The following is a 13,684-nucleotide window of genomic DNA, read 5'->3' as shown; positions in this document are numbered from 1 at the left end:
GGCCAGTGGGGGGGAGACCCCGCCTCTTCTTGAATATAACCACTGAAGATATAGATGACTGTTTTGTTGTGATGTGATGAGAGACTGATGGTGCGTTTACGCCAAGTGCAACGGACAACGGGTGCTGAAGACACAGTGCCACCAACCTGCTCTTAACGTTACGCTCCAACATCGTTACAAAAACATCTGTACATGTGCATATACATACATGCATATATGTATATATACATGTATTATATATATAGATGCTTTTTGTCTTGAGTTGAACGTTTTTAAGTATTTATTGAAAAAAACCAACCCACTCTTTTCCCTGTTTTTAAAAACCTGTGTCCCTCCCCCTCCCTATTCCAGCCAATGGGCAAGCTGCTTTGAATGTTGGGAGAATACTGTGGTGATATTGTTATTGTGTTTGTTTTTGTCTGATTTTACTTTACACAAAGGATGTGACACTAGCCTAGCACCTCCCATAGCCTTGTAGCCCTGTCTGATCCAAACTAACAACCTTAGCAGTGGTCTTGTCTAAGGGGCTCTCTCTCCTCTATTCTAATGGTCAATCCCAGTCTTATATGCTGCTGATAATTTGTAATGTTTGTCACACTAGTATTTCCTCTCCCTCGTTCTCCCCCTCCCTCTCTTTTTCTCTCAGTCCGGCGACAGAGCTCAATCTTTTTTGTTGTGCCTTTGTTTGTAAACCAGGCATTGCACAAGGGGAGGGGGGGTTGCAGATACACACAGAGAGGAGACCTGGAGCACAAGCTGTACCATCTAATAATGGCAGTGTTTACAGCCCGCACACTAAAATAACTTGTGCTAACGAGAACAAGTTTGGGTCACTGAGAATGGCTTCTTGAAGGAAGCCAGCTAGTGTGTCAAAAAACACAAAAAGAAGAAAAAAAAATCTGAACATTGAAGAATTATGGCTCCAATATCCTATGAATGTTGTTACAGTAACATCGTATATAGCAGAGCTCCTGTATACATTGTAATTATGCATTCTGAAGTATGGATACTGACATATGATGCACACTGAGTACACACACACACACACACACACACATACACAAACAGTACACACACAGTATCTCTGGTGTTTTATGAGTACAGCACCTGTGCCTACATGGATGCCATACCATGTGCTACCCTGTTTCAGGGTTTTAATATATATCCCTTGGTTTTCAGAAGGGTTTTATGTTGAAAAGATATTTTTATGCTTTTAATAATATCCTGTAATCATGTTTTGTTTTTACACCACGGCCTTTTTTTTGTTTCATTATATCTAAACTGTAAATTATACATTATATAAAGAGTTTCATTTAAAGATTTACATGGACCTATAATTATTGTAATTATTGAGAGATGTAGCCTTTATTAAAGTTTTATATTTTTCAAATGAAAGCTGTTGTGCCTGGATTTGCTTCTTTCATGATTCTTTCCAGAATAACCTGTGAATCGTTTTCACTGCACTTCTAATGTCATCATGGTACATTGTCTTATATCATGGTCTGTTTGAATCATTGATTCTAAGTGAAACTGGCTGTTAAAAGTACTAAATGAATATGCAGGTTACAAACAATTCTGAATATCTCATTTGCAGTGCTGATGTTATTTCTTCAGCGCCTAATCCTCAGAACATTGCGAGAAGCTGCAAGAAGTAAATTAAAATGCCTCATCCTTTGTATATCATAAGGGGTTGTTCTCAATTCTCATTCACTATTCAACTTGCTACAACTTAGGACAATGACATGGCTGAATAGCTCGCTAATGTTGTTAAACACACAATGTTATTGATGTTGAATCTTGATCGCATAACGTTAGCTTTATGCTAGCGCTAAGACAATCACAGTTGAGCAGGACTTTATCTCCTGTTGCCAAGTCATATCTGAGGTTTGTCCTATTTACTGGAGTAGTGACCAACGTTTTCATAGCATGCAAACCTTATGGGATGGTAATGATTGTTTCAGGTATTAAACCTCCAGGTGTTACCAGGGATTGTGAAACGTTTTGGTGGCAAAATGCATGCAAATCTACACATGGTCTTAATTCTTCTTTCATTTGGCAAGTGACCATAGTACCCTTATATGCTGCCAAGTCAAAGTCAAGCAGGGTTAAAAGAGGATATGTCATGTGTCATATCATTATAGAAGAACAAATGTGCACTAAAATCTGGTCTTTTCTGGGTGAAAGGCTTTCGAGCTGGCGCACAATCATAGACATGAGGATGATTGGTGTCACTGAGGTGTCTGCAGGGAGAGTGTAGTAGTAGTAGTTTGCTTTATGGATGAGAATCAAAATTATGCAATTATTAAAAAGAACTTCAATGAAATACTGTAAACAAATGGCCGCCACTCATTGGAGCATGCCAAAAAAAATATGTTGTCAGGCCGAGTGCACCCAAAGAGCATCTAAGTGGGCGCCATTCCTTTATCTATAGCACTATCTGCTGTAACCCTCCAGCCATCCCAGTCACATGTGCCACACAACATAGCTCAAGTCCCAGCCTTCATTCTACTGCATTGGTCGCAGTGCAGATCTCCTGGAGGCTGGTATGGTGGGCCATGTCAGGTGGAAGCAGCAGAACATGAAAGCAGAGTCAAAGGGCCAGCAGACACTTTATTTCGGCGTCCCCCCACCGACTGTTGTTCCTCTCTGTTGGTCCTCCATAGCGCTCTGCTAGTAGCAGCGGGGAATCTGTACAGCACTTCCACACTTAAAAACCGATTCGAGCTGGACTGAGACGCATCCGTAGAAATCCATTTCAAACCATTAAAATGTGGTTTGGATCTGATTTTCAGAAATCATGTGTGTTATTTTTGCTGTCCAGACTTGCAGACTTGAAGTTGGCATATCCAGATTGTATCCAGACTAAAGCAGTCTGGATACAATCTGGATATGCCAAAAAATGGATTTGAGCAGGCAGTCTGAACGAGGCCTAAGACAAGTTCCACACAATAGAAACATCCTTGGCAAGATTCTGTGCATATACCTTTGTTGCCAGTTATATCATCTCCTGCTGTGCAAAAAGCCCAAAATATTATCTCAAAAGTATCAGGTTTGGGTCCTGGTAATATTCCACTTTTAAGGAATACTGTAAAAGCCATGGAAACAAATGGGATGATTGTTAAAACCAACCAAAAACATAAATATCAGCTGTTTAATTGTAAATGCAAAACTTAGAAACACAACAGCTAAATTATAAGAAATATTGAATAGTGAAAATCACAATTCACACCAAGCTTCAGTGATAGCCCATCTATTGAAAATGACAGAATTTGCTAAGTAGGGCAGTATGTAACCTGTTGTTCAATACTTACAATAATTATTCTTGACAGTTATCTGCTTTCTGTATAACCTTCACGTCTTTCTCAGTAATGATGAAGAACATAAAATGTGATAGTCGTCATCATTGAAGCGGTACAGTAGCGCAGTGCTCTGATCAGACCACAACGCAGATTGAAGGCGGAGAGGTGATTCTTCATTTCAACCAAATGATTCATGAAAGTCTTGTGGTCGCATCACACAGTCAGAAGTTTCACAACCTTAAAAACGTGTCTCTGTGCGGTGAAAATATTTAAAGTTTAAATTTGTGAATGTAAGCTGTTAATTCACTGCAATAAACAGAAATCACTTAAAGCCTGTAACCTTTTGATGTGTTACAGTCCCTCAGTGGTGTGCCTTCAGTATTCAGCACTGTATACAGCACTTAAATGGGAGGCATTTAGCATGGAAATGGGAGCATCGGCTAATTGGTCCTATTAAAGAGCAATGAGGACCAGCGTATACTCTCTGACAGTCAACACAAACATTAATGAAGCACCCTGCACCCCTATTAGACGGCCTCGCCATGTTTGCCTCAATTATCTGACTTTATTTCAGCAGTGCGGTGGGGGGGGTTAAGTCAGTGGTGGGGAGTGTACGCTGTCTACTGGGTGCAGACTCACTCACTTGTACAGCTCACTTCAAATTGTTGACATAAAAAGAGTCTTGCAATTGGCGAAAAGCAGAGGTAGCCACGTAACAAAGATAACAGCAGTCATTACTGACAAGCTTTCACTTCCCACAAAATGATTTTCTCATTTCTTTCTCCCCTGGTAGCTGTTCCTGGCAATAAGGCAAAAAAATAGGAGGAAAAACAGACAAGCCGCCAATGCTCATCTCATCTATGAGATACTGTAGGTTTTTCTCTTTCTTAAAGCATATACACCTCCCTTTTCACCTTAAAAAATAATTGTAATCATCCCTGAACAGTTTGTATTTGTAACACCACAAATAGCAGGTTAATTTCCCGGACTCTTTTCATCAAAGGCTCAGTGTGGTGAAACTTCAACACACGATCAATGCATTACATACTCCCCAAAAGCTTAAAATCAATTCCTCCATGCTTTTAACTTGACAATGAGGAGGGTTTAATCAGGCTGAACCAGCTAGTTTTTGTTGAACTGTGGAACGGGGCAGGTGCAACCCTCCACCCGTCTACACCTCCCCGCCTCTCCCAACTCTATTTTTACAGCCTCTTGGGGCTCCGGCTTTGAAGGGAAACCTATACAGGAAAATTGCTTGCATTTTTCCCCACCGTAGCGTTGATAGATGGACATTGACTGTCGCATTCCCTCTATTGCACATCAGGAGCTCGGGCTGCTCCCTCCCCACTACAGACTTCTCTCAGCCTTTCTGTGGCATTCCAGTCCTAATAGGTGCTTTGTTGAAGTGCAATGCAGGTTATACACAGGTTCTGAAGTTCCTGCTTTCACGGAAACATGACTTTTGACTTTGAAGCACACCATTTTTTTCACTGGGTCTTCTCATCAATGTTGAACATTTATGTGGTGTAACTTTGCTTTCATTGGCAGCATACACTTTTCTTCTCCCATGCAGCCCTTGCGTCCCATACACCGCTACCTTCATCCATGTCTTTGCTCTCCAAACAGTGGCATTCATTTTTCCTTGCATTGTCTTAATTGGCATAGCATGGTTTGAGCTATTGTAAACACGACTGTGTGAGACTGGTATAAAAGAGGCACCAGTCACTCCCCAGGCTAAGCTAGTGTGCAAGGCAGGCAGGGGCTGCTGCCTATTGTGCTGGTGAAGCCTTTGTAGATTTGCAGTGGGCCCCCTTTTTAATCGCCTTCTCATACACCGCTTGCCGACTCGCTTTGCATATTTAATTGCCAGGTAAAATCATTTTGTCGACAATCCGTTTAATTATTTGATTGTACAGTAACCGTAAAGAGTGAGCGCAAGGAAGAGGAAGGGATAAACGGGGGTAGAGAGAAGAAGAGAGACAGAGAGAGAGAGCAGCAGGCAGCAGAGAAAGAAAGAGGTCTGTTGCCAGAATAGACATCAAAGCTGTGCCTTGATGTTGATGTTGAATGGGCATTAATGGTTTCTGAAGGCAAGAGATTGCACAGAAAAAAAGAAAGAGAGAAAAAAAATATAAATCCTCCTTTTTTTCTGACAATCCCGCCAGCAATCTCAGTAAATGCATAAACATTGGAACCCAGTGCCAGATAGAGGGGTTGAGCAGAGAGAACGAAAGTGAGAGCAAGAGAAGCTAGTTGGATTGTTCACTTTCATTTCCTGTAATGACTGAAGGGTGAGTAACAGACAGAAGATGGGTCAAATGGCCCGATTGGAGGCTGGCAGTGATTACGAGTCTATCGCCATGTGAAACATTTAGGTTTAAAGACCAGAAGATTCCAATCAATGTCCGTTATCTCATCTGAAGGACATCAAAGAGCAATACATTCGGTTGTATGTCATTCTCAAAACCAAAACTATTAGCATGTACTGATTTTGCGATACTTCACATGTAGGAAATGTTGTGCAAACTTCGATAGAGGCCTATTGGGCACTTCAAGACAAACTTTAGCTTCGTCTTAGCCAAGCCTGGGTTTATCGATGTGCGTTCATGTAAATGCCCACGCAAATATGGCTAGCAGCGTGAATTGCTTGGATATATTGTTCCCCTAATGTGTAGCTAACTATTTATTTTTTGCTGTAATGGTAAAATGGAGGATCATAGAAAAAGGAAGCGCAGAAGACTTGGGGTTTAATTTATTGTGTCATGATGTTTTCATCCTGTTTTATTAGTGTACTACACATATAAATGTACTTGAAGATACACAAAAACGTCATACCCAGCATACCCAGTCCAAACAATACCAACCATGTCTCTTCATACATATAACCATTACATTCTTCCTATAGGAACATTTTGTCACCACTGGCAACTCATAGGAACATGAATGCAATGGAAAGCATCTGTTGCTATGCACAGGAGTCAGTTTGTAGTTTTAGTATTCACTCGATGGAAAAGAGAAAAAAGCTGATATGATAATTTCCTCCACAGGATGGAAGGATTCTGCATGTGACGCCCCATTTGCATTCTTGAACCGAACCCTAAACAGTGGATGCTGTCCTCTCTCCTGTCACCAAACACCTGAGCGTTGTCTCCCGTTTCATGGTGTGTGCGGTGGGGCTTGGCATTTGCGTGTGAACCGTCCAAGCTAGGGGCTTTAACTACAGCTTACCTCTGAAACTCATCCAAAATCACCTTGATCCTCTTTTCGGCTGGCACTGCTGGAGAGAGCTCTCTCTCTCTCTCTCTCTCTCTCTCTCTCTCTCTCTCTCTCTCTCTCTGTTTCTCTCTCTCTTTCTCTCTCTCTGTCTCTGTCTCTGTCTCTCTCTCTCTCTCCTGAAGTCTGGCTGTCTGTCTCACTCACTCACTCACGCCTTCTCTTGTGTTGTCATTTTTACTTATCGCTCCAGCTTCCCTGAACTATCTTGTTTCTCTGTCATTCTGTTGTGCGGGTGATGTGTATGTGGGTGAGAGGGTGTTGTGGGGGTGTCTGTTATCTGGAGGGAATATCTAGATTCAACATAACCTTGACTAGCATGCATGTCTTTTGAGAACGTACATCACTCTGCTCCTTTCACTGTCATTCACTGAGATTACGTGCACAAGATATGAATTATAAATAAAGGGGGCATTTTCTATCAACTATCAAAACAACTTATTTTTCGGGATGCAAACATTGTAAATTTACAGCCAAATTACATCTGGATATTGAGTGACTAGCAATTAAGCAACTACAAAAATAAACATTTCTGGGGAAATAAAGAAGACTTTAAACAAGATGGATACAAGCTGCTCTAAACTGTTGGTCTGTGGTGATAACAAGATATTTTGTTGTAAATTTGTTGTTCAGAAAATACTCACCTTTGGATCTAAAATTGAATTATGCACCAAGACCGACTAATACAACACATGATGATACATTTTTACAAAAAGAAGCCTACTTAGCTACTTGTTCTGGAGCTTTGAATGCATCTGACAGTCTTCATCAACAGATGGAAGTGTCTCAGTTGTCATCACATGGCCTTAGTATGGGACTTTGGGGTCAAGGTCAAGAATTCACTTTCTCTCTTAGATAATGAATCAGGCAAAGTCTGCCGATGACCCCGGGATATTTCCATTTATTTGAATGTTAACTAATGCACAGTGTCCCTTTGCAAATAAAAAAAATAATTAAATTATGAGCAGATTTTTTTAAACATTTTGGATAATCTTAATTATTTCATGGCTGTCCACACAAACTGAGACGCGAAAAAGTACATAGCTGGCTTTCTCTGCTTTGACTATTTTTTCACTTATTTTGGGAGCATCCATCCATCTCGTTCCCTTTCTCTCTCCCTCTGCCAACTCAGTGTCAACAGTGGATAGGCATTATCTATTTTGTCTAACTACCCCCCTGTCGGGTCTCAAACCACCCCCAAGGGAAGCCTGTGTTCTTTGGGCAAGATAGTGATTTGGGCCTAAACCACTGTCAACAAGGGGAACAATTTGGCTGGCAAGGGCCATATTTACAGATCGGTGAACCACAGCTCCATTTAGCACTGTTGTTTCGTCAGTAAACACCGCAGGACGGTATCTTTCTCAGATCTCAAGAGGAGGAATACAGATAGAATCATACCATGCGTACTAAAGTTGGTCTATGCCGACCACCCCTCGGACCGCCATTGTTTAGAACTTCAGAACGGCCAAATGATCCGATAACACAAGTTTGTTGTGGCAAGCTTCTCGGTCCACATTCCTCTGTGACCCAACGGAATGCAGTCCGTCGAAAGGCTTCGCCTGTGGCCTCAGTTTGGAGAACGTGTGGTGTATTTTGAATCCATCAGACTTTTTTTTTTTGCAATCCTGAATATTGGGAGCGGCATTTCTAAAAATACGGTGATTAAAGCGTTGTGGTTTTTCACGTGAATGCTCCGACCAAACTCCCTTTGGGCCTTTGAATACACACAAAGTACGTTAATGTGTCAAGATATGGCAACTTTGAGTCTTGTTAACACGTTGGCCCACATTACATTGCGGGCAGCTTGGTATGCAAACAGAGAACTGGTTTGGAGTTTGGGGTCAGAAAAGGCTTTGAAGCTAAACATACTTCTGTCATAAAGTTATATCTGGGGCAGATGAGACCAATAAACCAGCTCCACACTGAAGCCCTTGAAGTCCAGTCATGAGTTGGAGGCATAGGCAAGTGGGAAAACTAAAATTCACTACAGATAAAGGCTGCTTCTGCGATTTTGGTTGCCTTTTTGTGTAGCCAAGCAGTTCCTTTTAAATATATTATTTGGCTTTCAGTAGTGCAAAAGCTTTTATAATAAATAAAATAAATAACTGATGAAGACAGAACACAATTCTCGTTCAGGCGTCAAAGAGAGAAATCCATGAAAATGATGGTCGCATTGTTGTTGCTAGAAACAGTTTTTTTGCAGTTGGTCTTTCTTTTGTTGGGTGTGGCTGATTTAGTTTTATTAATGTCATATTATCACTTCTGTTTATCTTGATTCAGCCCAAATTGCAGAAGTGCAAGATGAGATTGTTTCAGTACTGTGTTGCTGTGCACATGTACACCTACACGTTCTGATGCTGCAAATTACCCTGTTTGTATTTTGCTTAGCAGGTTAAGATGTCCAGCATGTATTGATAAGTTGCACACATTTAGCATCATAAAGAAACATTTTAATGTATACATGATATGTCGCAAATTACAGCTCAAGCTGATAAAAAGAGCAGTTTATGTTCCAAACCCCAACGTGGACCACAAAGAACCTGCGGCAGCGTCCAGACATTGTCATCTATACATGGTGTCTTGCTTGGGTGTGGCTGCCACAGACAGTATTGAATTGAGCTCTCTTTTAGAAACTGGGGAATTTCGCTTCGCTTTTATCCTAAGACAGCCATAAGGCTTCAGTGTTGTGCCTCACACATACCTTCAGGTCTGCAGTCCTTTCCCCAGACGGCTGTGGGAAATGTGGTGAGGCCACTCTGGGTTTGGAGGCCTCCCAGTCACCACAGGGATGAAAAGTAGACTCTGTCATATGACGCGGTCATGTGACTCTCGCGGAACTAGAGTTCTGTGAAGAGGAAAGGGGGAACAAAATAATTTCATCAATTCGGCCAATATAATGATATAGGAGTTAATCCAGTTTGCATTCAGTATTTCATATAGTGATTCCATAACGGTACCATCTTCTATTTTGTGTCTTTTGTTTTGCATTCAAGATGGAAACCAGATCATCATTTGTGGTTAAAATGGTCTAAACCTTCCTTTCATTTTTTTTCACAGATTTCCAACATCGAAAATAAGTTATAATACACCCCAGAGTTTACACATGCCTAAATGAAGATCAGAAAACCACCTGGGTTGTGGGTGTGTGAGCCCTCAAGACTGACTGTTTCCCATTGAAGACACTCTGCCTGGCAAAGCTCGGGGCTTAGCTGCCATTGTTTACTCTTTACCCACAGAGCCCAGCACCTGTTAGAGATTGAGCTGTACACAACCCAGCTGCAAGCCATCTTCATCCAACACCCAAGAAGATAACTACCCCTGAAGCACAAACATTAGGCTAATCTGCCTCGATGATGGGATGGGACGAAGTTGGATGACAAGGTAGAAAGCTGCGGGCACAGAATGGCAGCCTCCAAACAAGGTAATGGACAACTGCACAATTCAGCCGTCTTAATGAGGACTGTAGTAACACTGTCCTTCCTTGTTTGTGTTCTCAAATGCCACTTACTGATGGGCCAGCATGGCCCCCCTGGCACAACGAGAGGCCACCATTGTGAGGAAATGGCTTCCCAGTCTGCAGGAGCCAACAGCAGCTCCGTTTTTTGTTTTGTTCGACTGGCTCCCTGTCGCCAGCTTGTCCCTCTTCTCCTTTGCTTTTCACACACAGGCAATTAAGTCAGTTTCCCAATTCTGTGATCTCCTCCAACATACTTTGTACTTGTGTTTTTGTTGTTTTCCTGTTCCTTATTTGTTCTCCCTCCTTCTTGCGGGTTTGTTTCTTGGGTGAGGAGGTCGAGGCTGGGGGCGGAACAGAGAGACGAAGAAAAACGAGGGGGGGTCACATTTGCAGTTTTATGACTAACCACATGTGTTTTGGGTCTTTGTATTTACATGTTTCTCATGGAAAAGAGGGTGGTGGAAGGGGATGACGGGAGAGGAAAGACAGGCATATGGTTCTTGTTTGCCGAGTTAAATTCAGAGTCAGCCTGTTTGTTTCCTGCAATGAGCAGAAGGAAATACGTTCTCGTAATCATCTTCAAATTTGACTCCTCCCAGTGGTTAGACCTTCCTTGAAATAAGATATTTACATCATAAACAATACATTACACACACGCTACTGTACATACACACAAAAACTAACTTTCTCTCGTTAGAAGCAGAAAAGCTTTCATTTTGATCTTCAGAAGGACATTCGCAACATTTGCTTATTAAATTCAAACTCTTCCTCTTTCACACCGTTTCTCTCCCTGGCCGAGGCTCAACGGGGCACACTCCCCTCCTGTAACTCTTACTCTCTGTACGCCTCGGGCGCCTCCACTGCTGGCACTGGTCTTGCCACTATAAAGCCTTCATGAGAACCAGAACCAGGTACTTTGCTCCCCCTTCTTCCTCTTCTGTCTCTGAGGTGTGCCAGCCCCGACGCACATGAGTCGGTGGTTGTCCAATTGCCTTGTAGGGGTGGGAGTGGGAGTTAGGGTGGGGGGGCATTCCATTCTCCTTTGCACACCTTTGGCTTGTAATCTGCTCAACACCAGACTTTACATACACTGTGGGAAGTATCGCCTGAAATCCTTGTAATTTCCACAGTTTGTGGGAGGTTTTCTGTAAATTTATTGGACCTGTTGGCCTTGTTTTATATAGGAGGATTTCTACCCTTCGATACAGACTGTAAAATATCGTCAATCAGTAATTCCAGGTGTTATTTTGTGATGCAACAGCAGTTTTGGGTTTCGACACTTTCCCTTCACCATACTGTACTTCCATCTGCAGTAGTTTGGGTAATGATTTAACTTTCAAGAACCTTTAACCACACCACACCTGTGAGTTACAATGTAAACATCTATCTATTTTAATAGATTTTTCCCTGTGTGACTGTTGAACATCAAAGGACTGTTGATACTCAACAAATCAATATATCTATCGGTGTGGTGGAGGAACAATGCCTCATTCACACAAGTTTTCTACACATATCTGTGATTCATCCATATTTTCTTACCTGAATTTGAAATATTCTTCTATTGAGGTTTAAAATGAAGCTTTGCCGTTCTATCGTCATATTTTATAACGCCATCATCCGCCTACACAAAGAAAATTATGATTTGGTGTTATTTTGGTTACATAAATCTCCTTTATTTTTGCTATAATGCCCAATAATACAGCATTGTGTTGTTTTTGAAAGGCTCAATGCCAACAAATATGGATTGAAGCAGAATATTTGACTAAATAAAAACATGTTTTGGATCTTCTTTCTTTCTATACATTTTGACTTTTGGACTTTACAACGCTCTGGAGTTATTGGAAATGTTTGTCGGAAGTCACCACTGAAAAAAAAGGGGTTTTATAATATTTATGTCAGCGTTGTGGGATGAAGCTTTAAACTATTCGGTACAGCCTTCATACAATTATTAAACAACCTACTGTAACGTGCTCCCGTTACCCCTGTGGTGTTTCCCCTCGCACATTGACCAGCACACAACTGTATGGTAGGTTCTCAAATGCTTTATTGAACACCAAATGCCTGTGACTCCGGCTCTAACTCGCACGATCTTACAACTGTGACTCCAACCTTTTTCACGCCTTCGTTCCTCCACCTGCTTATCAGGGAATTTCATCAAGCTGAGGCCAATAAGGCCTCTTCCCGGGACTGTTTTTGAGCCACTTACCACACCTCCCTTTGCAGCTGAACCCAACCACGCCCCCGCCACCACACCTATATTAAGGAATGTTCTTCCTGGATATTATTACCTTCGCCCTCATTTCTTGGACGTATTCCACTTATGGATGTTTGTCCAATAATTAAGGCCAGTTTGTCATCTCAGGCTGACAATGTCCTCCTCCTTCACCTATTTTCACATTTTCTTATGCTGTAATTCTTTTTATCACATCAAATTTAAGATCAAACCTTTTCTGTTATTACCTGAGCTCTCCAGGGAAACAACATTCACCGCCTTGGTTATTGCAGCCCGAGCCTCTTTTTGTATCATTGTCACTCAGAACACTTCAGAACTTCCATTTCGGACACTATTGTCTCTATTTCTTCAGTGGTTGTTTTTTTTAAATTTTATTTAGGGGCCACGCCTCTCTTTTACAACAACTTCACCACTTTCTCTGTGATAAACCTCTGGGTGAAAGTATTTCATATATGGGGGCGTGATATGCTGATAGCGGGTACACGCCTGTCAATTTAGAATTATTCTGATTCACTAACATAACATGGTGTTAAGAACAAATTTGGCAAGTGTGCACATGTCCTGAATCCGATGGTAATTTTAGGTCTGCTATCTGGTTCCAGGTTTTGCATTTCATTGAAATAAACGACAGCCTTCCCAGCAAGGATATTGCATATGGCAGTATTTTCTGTCACACCTTGTCTTTCTGCTTACTATTCAAATGTAAAATAGTTGTGTCTTTTTTATTCAGAATGGATCAGTGTTTGAAATTATTGTAAAGCTTTATTTGAAAGCTATATTCAGATCAATAACTATCCTATAATTATCATAAACCATAATTACAGTATAGGCCTACAGATTTAACCCTTTGAACAATTTACTATCAATAATTTAAAAAAAAACTCTAATGTGCAATAGTTTTGACATGTTACAGATTTTTGTTTTGTTTCTAATTTGCAAACAGCCTGGAGCTCAAATGGAAAACATGATGCTGCCACAATATCTGTGCGTAAGCAATGCTAGCAAATCACTTTCGTGAAATGTGCACCTGACTGGGTTTTTGTATGAATATTTGTTTTTCGGCATCTGGTATATGGAGCAGGAGGGATGCTAGTGAGGACAAAGAACCACAGTGAGTGATGACAGATGAATGTGGAACAGATGTAATACCAACAGTTGAGAAAATCTGGATCATGAACTTTCCACTGACAATATGTGACCTCAACAATGCTCCCAGATCCATTATTTCCTTTGTTCGGATTAAATGTTATTAAATTCATGTCAAAGAAAATGTTCATTTTCATTATGTTATGTGATTTTGAAGCAAACAGTTTGAAAAACATGTGACAAATGAAATGTGGCAAATTTATTTCAAATTTGACTAAAGGAAACAGCAATACACTGAGCGAGGGCTGATGGTAGACGGGGACAGCCGACCTATGT

This window comes from Taurulus bubalis (assembly GCF_910589615.1).
Source record: "Taurulus bubalis genome assembly, chromosome: 6".
NCBI classification, from domain to species: domain Eukaryota; kingdom Metazoa; phylum Chordata; class Actinopteri; order Perciformes; family Cottidae; genus Taurulus; species Taurulus bubalis.
This window is presented reverse-complemented; position numbering follows the sequence as displayed.